At 39.5% G+C, this 12,211-nt stretch overlaps 1 long non-coding RNA gene across 6 annotated transcripts in view; it reads right to left on the reverse strand.

Annotated features, from left to right (window-relative positions):
* LOC125148363 (uncharacterized) overlaps positions 1–11,895 on the reverse strand; it is a 253,679-nt gene extending 241,784 nt beyond the window's left edge. For all 6 annotated transcript variants that reach the window (XR_007145515.1, XR_007145516.1, XR_007145511.1 and 3 more), the window contains exon 1: positions 11,725–11,895. This is a non-coding gene — a long non-coding RNA (uncharacterized LOC125148363). The remainder of the gene's footprint in view (positions 1–11,724) is intronic.
* Between the last annotated feature and the right edge of the window lie 316 nt (positions 11,896–12,211).

Raw genomic sequence — 12,211 nt, forward strand, 5'->3', positions numbered from 1 at the left:
AATCATCAAGACAGTATGGTACTGGCACAAGAACAGACACTCAGATCAATGGCACAGAATAGAGAACCCAGAAATGGGCCCACAAACATCTGGCCAACTAATCCTTGACAAAGCAGGAAAGAATATCCAATGGAATAAGGACAGTCTCTTCAGCAAGTGGTGCTGGGAAACCCTGACAGCAACATGCAGAAGAATGAAGAACCTGGACCACTTTCTTATACCATACACAAAAATAAACTCAAAATGGATGAAAGTCCTAAACATAAGACAGGAAGCCATCAAAATCTTCGAGGAGAAAGCAGGCAAAAACCTCTTTGATCTTGGTGGCAGCAACTTCTTACTCAACACATCTCCAGAGGTAAGGGAAACAAAAGCAAAAATGAACTACCGGGACCTCATCAAAATAAAAAGCTTCTGCACAGTGAAGGAAACAATCAGAAAAACGAAAAGGCAACCGACAGAATGGGAGAAGATATTTGCAAGTGACATGTCAGATAAAGGGTTAGTATCCAAAATCTATAAAAAACTTATCATGGGGCGCCTGGGTGGCGCAGTCGGTTAAGCGTCCGACTTCAGCCAGGTCACGATCTCACGGTCCGTGAGTTCGAGCCCCGCGTCAGGCTCTGGGCTGATGGCTCGGAGCCTGGAGCCTGTTTCCGATTCTGTGTCTCCCTCTCTCTCTGCCCCTCCCCCGTTCATGCTCTGTCTCTCTCTGTCCCAAAAATAAATAAACGTTGAAAAAAAAATTTAAAAAAAAAAAAAAAAAAAAAAAAAAAAAAAAACTTATCAAACTCAACACCCAAAAACCAAATAATCCAGCGAAGAAATGGGCAAAACACATGAATAGACACTTCTCCAAAGAAGACATCCAGATGGCCAACTGGCACATGAAAAAATGCTCAACATCACTCATCATCAGGGAAATACAAATCAAAACCACAATGAGATACCACCTCACGCCTGTCAGAATGGCTAACATTAACAACTCAGGCAACAACAGATGTTGGCGAGGATGCGGAGAAAGAGGGTCTCTTTTGCATTGTTGGTGGCAATGCAAGCTGGTGCAGCCACTCTGGAAAACAGTATGGAGGTTCCTCAAAAAACTAAAAATAGAACTACCCTACGACCCAGCAATTGCACTACTGGGCATTTATCCAAGGGATACAGGTGTGCTGTTTCAAAGGGACACATGCACCCCCATGTTTCTAGCAGCACTATCAACAATCGCCAAAGTATGGAAAGAGCCCAAATGTCCATCGATGGATGAATGGATAAAGAAGATGTGGTATAATATATAATGGAGTATTACTCGGCAATCGAAAAGAATGAAATCTTGCCATTTGCAACTATGTGGATGGAACTGGAGGGTATTATGCTACGTGAAATTAGTCAGTCAGAGAAAGACAAAAATCATATGACTTCACTCACATGAGGACTTTAAGAGACAAAACAGATGAACATAAGGGAAGGGAAACAAAAATAATGCAAAAACAGGGAGTGGGACAAAACATAAGGACTCATAAATATGGAGAACAAACTGAGGGTTACTAGAGGGGGTGTGGGAGGGGGGATGGGCTAAATGGGTAAGGGGCACTAAGGAATCTACTCCTGAAATCATTGTTGCACTATATGCTAATTAATTTGGATGTAAATTTAAAAGAAATAAAAAATTAAATTAAAAAATTAAAAAATATAATACCATTTATTTTAGATGTGAGACACTTTAGTGTAAATATAATAAAATATGTATAAGACTTTATGCCAGAAAACTAAAAACTGTTCATGAAATCACAGAAGATCCAAATAAAGGAAGATACATACCATGTTCATAGGTTGGAACACAATATAGTAAAGCTGTCAATTCTCCCCAAATTTATATACAAGTTTAATGTAATTACTATAACAGTCACAGCAAGCATTTTGAAGATCTGGACAAAACTGTTCTAAATGCAATGGCAAGGCAAAGAAATAGAATACCCATATAATTTTGAAAAAGAATAAACGGTAATAAATCTGTATGTCTGGTTTCAAGACCTATCATATAGCTACAGTAATCAAGATTGTGTGGTATTGATAGAGGGATGTGCATATAAATCAGTGGAACAGAACAGTGAACCCGGAAATCACTTATGTAAATATGCCAAACTAGAGATGAAAAAAGAGTAAAAGTAAGTTAATAGAGGAAAGAGAGCCTTTCAAACAAATGGTGATCGAGCAAGTGGACATCCTTAATCAAAAAAATTGAAACTCAACCAAAGTCTTATAGCGTATACAAAAAAAATAAGCAAAAATAAATAACAAACTTAAATGCAAAATATAAAAGTATAAAACAACTTATTTAAAGAGAAAATCTTTGAGATGTAAGGCCAGGCAAAGAGCTTTTAAACTTGACATCAAAAGCACTATTCATAAAAGGAAAAACTGATAAATTAGACTCTAACAAAATTTAAAATGTTTGCCATATGAGAGATCCTTCAAAGAGGATGAAAAGACAAGCAATAGTCTGGAAGAAAATATTTGCAAACCTGTTGGTTCAAAACCCTCTCAGGGGATTTCTAGGTGAAATCTGTAAATGGACCCGGTATATGAAGGCCAGGGAGAGACCGAAAGAGGCAGGTAATTCCAGATCGGTACGTGGCAGTTTTAATAAAAAGGGAACTTACATACGAGGATCATCTTGAGCTGCAGAAAGAGGAATGAATACTCTCATCCACCCACCTTGCCTGCCAGAATCTCAGAGTTTATAAAAAGGCCTTAATTGGATTCAGGCGTGTATACCTTGCAGGTGTTTTCAATACATCGCTATCTCAAGCCTATGTTCTCAGAGCAGTCTCTGGCAGTGGGAAAGACAAGCAGAACCCACAGCCTAAGGACAGGGGACAGGGGAAGGGTGAGGGGCATCCAAGTGTCCAGGTCCAGCACATGGGTCCCTTGGTGATCAGGTCTTTTCAATGACCTCTCCCAACAAAACTACATAGCTGACAAATTACTAGTATCTAGAATGTATAAAGAACTCTCAAAACTGAACAGTAAAATAATATAATTAGAAAACAGCAAAAGACACAAAAAGACATTTCACCAAACAGGATATTCAGATGGCAAGAAAAGATGTTCGATATAATTGGCCATTAGGGAAATAAAAATGAAAATCACAATGAGATATCACTACAAACCTATCACAATAACTAAAATAAAAAATAATGACAACACCAAATGCTAGAAAAATTGTGGAGAAACTGGATCACCACCATACTGATGGTGGGAAGGTAAAATGGTGCAGCCACCCTGGAAAAAAATGTGCAGTTTCTTATAAAACCAACATGCAACCATCATTAACAATCGCAACCCAGAAATTTCACTCCTAGATTTTTACCCCATAAAAATGAATACCTAAAGGGGTGGCTGGGTTGCTCAGTCAGTTAAACATCCAACTTCAGCTCAGGTCATGATCTCACAGTTCATGGGTTCAAACCCCGTGTTGGGCTCCCTGCTGTCAGCACAGAGGCCATTTCAAATCCTCTGTCTCCCTCTCTCTGCCCCTCCCCTGCTCTCTCTCTCTCTCTCAAAAATAAACATTACAAAAATAAAAAAATAATAATACTTATATTCACATTAAAATCTGTGCATGTATGTCTGTAGCAGGTTTATTTGTAATAGGCAAAAACTGGAAACACTCAAAATGTCCTTCAATGGGTGAATGGTTAAAATAATAGTGGTATATGCATATCTTTAAATATTACTCAACAATAAAAAGGATCAAAGCATTAATATGCATAACAACCTGGAAGAATCTTCAGAGAATTATCCTGATAAAAGCCAATTCCCAAAAGTTATACACTGCATGATTCCACATAAGTAACATTCTTGAAATGACAGAATTATTTATGGGAAGGAAGAACAAATTAGTTGTTGCCAGGAGTTCAGGAGTAGCACTAGGAAGTGGGTGTGGTTATAAAAAATAATATGAAGAGTCTCATGATGGTAAAGACATTCTCTATCCTGGCTAGATTTAAATGTCAATATCCTGTGGTAATAATGTACTATAGTTTTGTAAGAGGTTACCACTAGAGAAAGCTGACCAAAGAGTACCTTGGATCCTTCTGTATTCTTTCTTACAACGACATGTGAATCTATAATTATCTTAAAAAAATTTTTTTAAGTTTAGTTTAAAAAATGTTCAGTGAGGGAGAAAAAGCATGTTCATGCATTTTAAAAATATGAAGTTTCTGGGGAAAGTGAAGATTGAATTGGCCAGAAAGTCCTGGTAGAATTTCCAGGTCTCTTTGAGACTGGGGATCATGCATTTATAATGACAGCAATCTGCTCAGCTGTGTAGCTTTCATCACTGGTGTTCCACTGTCTGGGTGTAGGAATAAAGAAAGCTGGTGGTTGAGTTTATTCAGAATATAGTTGTCACCTAACAGGTGCAACAACAAAAAACGAAGGAGAACTTTTCTGAAATTGATCTCTGCTGCTGCCTCAGCTCAGAATCATGGTCTCACTGCCTGAGCTACAGCCAGCTTCTCTCCACTTAATCCCTGCTGTCACCCCTTCCCCCATCCCACCACTTGATCCAGTGCTAGAGAGAGCCTTAGGAAAAAGTAAACTGAAACATATTTTCCCTTGCTTACAACTCCCTGGTGGTACGCCATTACATGGGGAGCATTTTTTCAGAAGTGCAAACAGGCTTTGGCCCTTCAGAGTTTATAGCTCACTACCTCTTCCAGATGCTGCCCACCAGTTACCAGGCACACAATGCTCAGCATCCCCAAGCTCTTCCCTCACCTGCCTTGTTATTTAGATGGCTTGCTCTTCAGATGCTTGGGTCCTGAAGAAACAAAGCCTCCTGTAAATATGTCCCCATAATCCCTTATATGTAAGTCCATTGTATAAGTCGGAGTTCTCCAAAGAATCAGAAATAGGGTGTGTGTGGGGGACATGGAAAGAAAGATTTATTTTAAGGAATTGGCTCAAGCAGTTATGGAGGAGGCTGGCAAGTATGAAATCTATAGGACAAACTAGCAGGCTGGATACCCAGGAAGAGTTGATGCAGCAACTTGAGTATGAAGGCTGAAGGGAAGCAGACTCCCTCTTTCCTGGGGACCTCAACTGATTGGATTAGATGAGGCCTATTCCCGTTGTGGAGGGTAACTGCTTTATTCAAAGTCTATTGATTTAAATATTAATCTGTTCTAAAACATACCTTCACAATGACATCTAGACTGTGTTTGACTAAATATCTGGGAGCTGTGGCCCAGCCAACACATGAAACTATCCAACACATCCACAGGAGCCATGTAATTTGTCCTTCTAATTGAGGCTATTAATAACTTCTGGAACAATAGGCATAATCTAAGACTATCTCTGGCAGACTAGGATGTAAGGTCATTCTCATTACAGCTTCACTGCAGTATACTTTGATATCTCCATGGGTGTTTCTATGCATCTTTGCATCCCCAGAAGACACTGATACCCTGCATGTGGTTGTGTTTGACAAACGTTGACCATTTCTCCTGGCCCATCCTGGTTTTCATTTATCTCTATGGTTGGTCCTCACCATGCAGTCCATTCAGGTACATGCTCCCCATCCATCTGAGATCTCCCAGACTCATATAACAAAGAACAAATTCTGTTAAACTCTGCTGAGACACATGTGAAACACCTCCAAAGGAATATTACTGAAAAACAAGGAAAGAAGACATAATTATCCTAACCTAAGCATACTCAGGTCACTTGCTCGGGTTCAAGGATAACTGCTTTTGGGCTGATGGCCACTGTACTCAGGCCCCTACTCTTCTGGTCTGAGTATTACATTGAGTCTCTCAGACCTTTATTCTTTTTTTAATGTTTATTCATTATTGAGAGTGTGAGAGAGAGCGCGCACATGTGCATGAGTGGGGGAGGGGCAGAGAGAGAGAGAGGGGGGACAGAGGATCTGAAGCAGGCTCTGCGCTGACATAAGTGAGCCTGATGCAGGGCTTAAACTCACGAACCACGAGATTATGACCTGAGCTGAAGTTAGATGCTCAACCAACTGAGCCATCCAGGTGCCCTGAGTCTCTCAGACCTTTAAATTGGCATCCCTCTGTCCTGTTTTGGTGTTACTGCTAGGTTTGCTCAATCCTTAGAATGTTCCAGGTCCTCTTCCCCCAGCTTCCAGTTTTTTGCAAGGGGCCTCCCCACAACTAAGAATATCTGAAGAATCCAAGTTAAAAATGGGCAAAAAACTTGAATAGACATCTCACCAAAGGGGATAATGGCAAATAAGCATATGAAAAGATACTCCCCATCATATGTCATCAGGGAAGTGCAATTTATAACAAGATACAACTACATATCTTTCAGAATGGCCCAAATGCAAAATGCTTGGTATATCTTGGTATAAGGAGCTAATAATCACTGATATTTCAACCTAAAATATTGAAAATTTATGTTCACATAAAAACCACACAGATGTTCATAGCAATGTTATTCATAATTATCCAAACTTGGCATCAAGATGTCCTTCAATGGGTGAATGGGTAAATAGCCTGTGGTATATCCAGGCAATGGAATATTATTCAGTGCTAGAAAGAAATGAGCTGTCAAATAATAAAAAGACATTGAAGAACCTTAAATACCTATTACGAAGTGAAAGAAGCCAATCTGAGAAGGTGCATGCTGTATAATTCCAACTACATGACATTCTAGAAAAGGCAAAATTATGAGGGCAATAAAATGATCAGTGTTGTCTATGGTTAGGGGGAATAGGAGGTAAATAGCAGGAGCACAGAAGACTTGGAGGGCAGAGCAACTGTTATGTATATTTTCGTGATGGACACATGTTAGTATAGGTTTGTTAAACCATGGAATGTGATTAATTCTGTTGTAAACAGAGGGACTTTGGGTGATATGATGTCTCAATGCATATTCATTGATAATAACAAATGTACCATTCCAGTGTGGAATGCTTATAGTGGGGAAGCCTGTGCATGTGTGAATAGTGAATACATGGGAATTCTAATTTCCATCCAATTTTGCTGTGAACCTAAAAGTGCCCTAAAAATATAGTCTATTAAAAATAGTGATACCATAATAAGGATGAATATGTAATATGTGAAAGGTACACAAAGCTTTTAAAAACATAGAACAAAAAAGCACATAAAAAACATAGCCAACAGAAAAATATAAATATAAAATCAGACACCTAGGTGATCTAGAATTTGGACAAAGCAAAAAAATTGTGATCAGTCTTTAAGAATATCTAGAGTGAAGGAGGTTGTTAAAAAAAATAAATGATGGAAAATGCAGCAAAAAGTCTACAGGAATTATAGATCACGATTTTTCAAAAGTACAAGCTTGAGGGGCTCCTGGGTGGCTCAGTCAGTTAAGCATCTGACTTCGGCTCAGGTCATGATTTCAAAGTTGGTGAGCTTGAGCCCTGCATTGGGCTCTGTGCTGACAGCTCAGAGCCTGGAGCCTGCTTCAGATCCTGTCTCCTTCTCTCTCTGCTCTACCCCTGCTATCTGTCTCTCTCTCTCTCTCAAAACAAAATAATAAACACTATTTTTTTTAAAAAAGTACAAGCTTGGGGCACCTGGGTGGCGCAGTTGGTTAAGCGTCCGACTTCAGCCAGTTCACGATCTCACGGTTGGTGAGTTCGAGCCCTGCGTCAGGCTCTGGGCTGACGGCTCGGAGCCTGGAGCCTGTTTCCGATTCTGTGTCTCCCTCTCTCTCTGCCCCTCCCCCGTTCATGCTCTGTCTCTCTCTGTCCCAGAAATAAATAAAAACGTTGAAAAAAAAATAAAAAAAAATTAAAAAGTACAAGCTTGAATACACATACAGCCACAGAAGGGAAAGAGGGGTTGAAATTTTACCAAAACTGGTAAGTGATAATAATTCATAGATACAAAGAATTCTAAAGCACCAAGCATAAGAAATTTAAGAACACACCTAAGCACATCATAGTAACATTGCTGAAAAGCCCAACACAAAGTGAAATCCTAAAAGCAGCCAGAAAAAAAAAGACATATTATGTTCAAAGAAGAACAATAGTAATGAGACATGACTTCAGCAGAAACTCTGGAAGCCAGAAGACAAAGGAGCGATATTTTTAAGGTGTTGAGAGAAAATAAGGGATGACCAAGAATTCTGTACCCAGTGAAAATATCCTCTGAAAGGAAAAATAAAATAAAGATGGATTTCTAGACTTCACCCAAAAAACGTGGTGATATTTGCCATCAACAGATCAACGGCTAAAGAAATTCTTAAGGGAATTCTTGAGGCAAAAGAAAAATTTCAGAAAGAAGAGACATAGAAAAGATACATATATTGATAAATCTAAATGATTCCAGACTGCATAGAGCCATGATTATATCTCATCTTGCTGAAAATAATTGTAGAATCAAAATAACAAAAGGTGGGGAAAAAAGTGATAAATGAATTTAAGGTATTTTAAGGTCTTGGCCTTGTCTTGAGAATAGTAAAAGTACATATTTCTATTTTTAGGGTGTTTCCTTAAAAGTTTGGAACATATAAGAATGCATAACCAACAAGTTAACAGAGATAGGATATTGAATAACAAAGCATTATTTGAACCATAAGGAAGGCAAAAGGGACATAATTAACATAGAACAAGAGGAACAAGTGGAAAAGTAATATGATTATAGATCTAACCCAAATATATTGAATGTGAATGGACTAATCACTTCAATTAAGGATTTAAGAACCTGTAATAAATTAAACACACACATGCGCGCACTTATGTTGAACTTTAATATGCTTAAAAATACCAGATCTTAAGTATAAGAATGCAGAAAAGTTGAAAGTAAGGGATGAAAAGGAGTCAATTTTATTTCAAGTTTGTTTTTGGATTCAATGCAGTTTACTTTATTTTAACCTTGTTTATTTTTTTTAATTTACATCCAAGTTAGTTAACATATAGTTCAATGCAGATTTAATTAAAATCTCAAGAGGATTTCTGTGGAAATAGGATAGTGATTCTAAATCTACGTGTGAATGCAAAGGATGGACTTATACTACCAGATATTAAGACTGACCACAAAACTACCATAACTAAGACCGAGTGGTATTTGTGCCAAATGGACATACAAGGCAACAGAACAAAATATGCAAGTGGGCCAATACGTACAAGGTATTTAAGAAAAATGTGAAGCTGCAATGTTGATGGCAAAGGAAAAAATGTTTTTCCTATGGATGGTGCTGGAATAATCAAATATCTGTATTTTTGAAAATGAATTTAACCTCTATTTCACATCGTACTTGAAAACCAACTCCAGAAGGGTTATAGATGTAAATATGAAAGGCAAAACAAAGGATAACATCAGAAGAAAACAGAGGAGAATAGCTCCCTGAACTGGGTTAGGTAAAGCTTTCAGAACAGCACATACCAAGCATTGAGGATAAGGGACAAGTGGATACGTGAGCCTACATTGAAATGAAGAACTTTTGTTCATCAAAAGAAAGGGAGTGAGAAGGCAAGCCATGGTGTGGAAGAAGAGACATTTCACAAAAGCACACGTAAAGGCTCAATCTCACTGCTCATCAGGAAAATGCAAGTTAAAACCACAAGTAGGCATACGACATTCCCCCCTGGAATAGCTGAAATCAGAATACCTGACAACACTGTGTGACAGTGAAGATGTGGAACACATGTGATTCACAAGTAGCCAAATCACAACATCACAAGTACCCAAATCACTACAGGTATTTCTGAAAACCTTTTAGCAGTATGCACTTAAGGTCAAACAGATGCATACCTATGACCCAGCATTCCAACAGAAAGGCATACATAAATTCACCCAAAATCATGCACAAAAAATGTTGATAGGGACACTGTTTGTACTAATTCAAAATGAAAACAAACCAAAAGTCTGTCACCCATAACATAGATACATTGTGACATTCACACAGTGAAGTCCTCAACAACAATGAAAATGAACCTCATGCAGAATCATAGATAAGTCTCTAAAGCCAATGTCGAATGAAAAAAAAAAAAAACAAAAAAGGATAATTGATTCTATGTGTACGTATTTTAAATGTATATGAAATTAATTAGTGGTTAAAGAACTGATAATTACGGCTACCTTTGGAGTTCTGGAGGTTTCAATCAGGAAAATGATTGTGTTCTATTCTTGTTTTGGTTGGTGGCTACAGAGAAGCACTCGCCTTGTTAAAATGAATCGAACTGTACAGTTATGATTTGTGCATTTTTTTGGCATGTATTTTGTGATTTTTTTTAAAAAGTATATTTAAGAACTGTGGCCTTGTAGTCAGGTACTTTGCAATCCTGTTTCCTACGTTCATCATGGTCATCTCCAATTGAACACTTCGGCTGAGCCAGCCACTGATGCTGGCACAAGGTGCTTTATTCCAAGTCTTATTTCATCCTTTGAGATGGGATTGCTGCCCTTGTTGTATAGATTTCAAAGATGTGGAAACTGATGTTCAGAGTGGTTAAGTGACTTACTCGTGGTCATATATAGCTAGAAAATAGTAGAACCTACCTTCCAAAACACATCTTTCTGATTCCAATACACTACCTTTATATTCTTTGGGGATCCATTCAGAAGAATGGCCTCCAACAACCAAGTTAGCTTTGTAGGATACAGTCCCTCTGCCTCAACTGTGAAAAGGCAGAGGAATGTTTTCTCCACAAATGCCACATACCCTACTCTGCCTACCTTTCCCCACAAATTTACAGTCTGTGGCTGAGCCCCAGATCTTGGGAGGTGACTCTCTGTCTGATGGTGTCTTACATCTATATCTTCTGAACATACAGGGCAATTCAGGGTGGAAAGAGCACAGGTTTTATTTAGACTGACAGGTGAGTTGGATCACCTTGAGCAAACCACTTAATTATTCTGAGTCTCATTGTCCTCATTTGTCAGGAAGAGATTTCTTAATTTTCCAATGTAAGAAATGATTTAATTCTTCTAGGACATGATAGGCATATGATCCACGTGAATCCCTTTTCTTTCCTTTCTGGATCCTGCTGTATTAAATAAATCTCTTTCATCTCTCCCTCTTGCCATACCTCCATGCCCATTCCCCCTCCTTCTCCACCCTGCTGTGTGCCCCAGGTTGGTCGGTGTGAATGCCTCAGTGGGCACCCTGTCCTCTGCTCCTGGAATTTGCAGGAGATTGGAGGCAGGGGGCCAGTGAGTTCAGAGGATGGGTCCCTGCAACTCGCTCCTGTGGGATCACCATCGATGGCTCATTCTCTGGAAATGGATTCAGACAGCCCTTTCCAACCTCATCTCTCACAGTGAGAAGACATGCCCCCTCCCATTGTCCTTTCTGGCCATGAGAGCATAAGAGATGCTGCTGTTTCAGTTCCCACGTGTCTCCACTATCCTGTGGCTTTCCGTGATGTGTGGCATGCATACATCTTTCTAAATAGTTCCTCTCCCCAGATTCCTCAGTTTCACTGTGTCCTTTCATACTGGACAGGCAGAATCCATGTTGACCTAGTGGCCTGCTCTGTCATTTCCTCCTAAATATGAAAAGCTCCATTCTCCATGAGGCAACTTAGCTTGTCCATACCACAAGCTGCTGACTGAGGAAGACTCGGCTATTGTGAGCTTCAGACCGAAGGAAATGGCAGAAACTAAAAAACAGGCACAGACAGAGTGAATGTAAAATTATCTCAGCACATGTACTTTTTGTCACTCCAAATGGATGCATTATTTTTTCCCCACAAAATGTAAGGAATTTGGGTCTTACCTCAAGAAAAAAAGAAGCTGTCATGCCAGGAAGTCCCCGAAGGTCTGAGGTTTTATGAAATATATCCCAAGGACTCATCAGTGCCTCTACTAGCTTTGGAGCTTCTCTCTCCCAGAGCCTGCTTCTTCTCGTCTGCATTTCATTAGGAGCACACCTGGAAGTCAGGTGCAGCGAGCGCATTGACTGAACAGCTCACAACCAAATCATGCCTCTGCGGGATGCTGGGCTGCTTTTCATTTGTTTTCTGGGAACACTCACCCTGAGTGGGTCTCAGGAACAGAGGTGGGGCCTGCTGGTACCATCAGGTCCCTACAGGACAGGAGTGGGGCATTCAGCAAACATCCTGGTGCTAAGGGTAGAAGTGGTAATGCTGTTTCTCTCTGCCCCAGCAGGTAATTCCACCTCCTGCCCCAGCTGGCAGGACCTGAACACTTTGGGTGACGTGGTTGGCTAACAGAGCCTTGCAGTTCCCACCGAGAAGAGTAAT

This window comes from Prionailurus viverrinus, chromosome D2 (genome assembly GCF_022837055.1).
Source record: "Prionailurus viverrinus isolate Anna chromosome D2, UM_Priviv_1.0, whole genome shotgun sequence".
In the NCBI taxonomy this organism is placed as follows: Eukaryota; Metazoa; Chordata; class Mammalia; order Carnivora; family Felidae; genus Prionailurus; species Prionailurus viverrinus.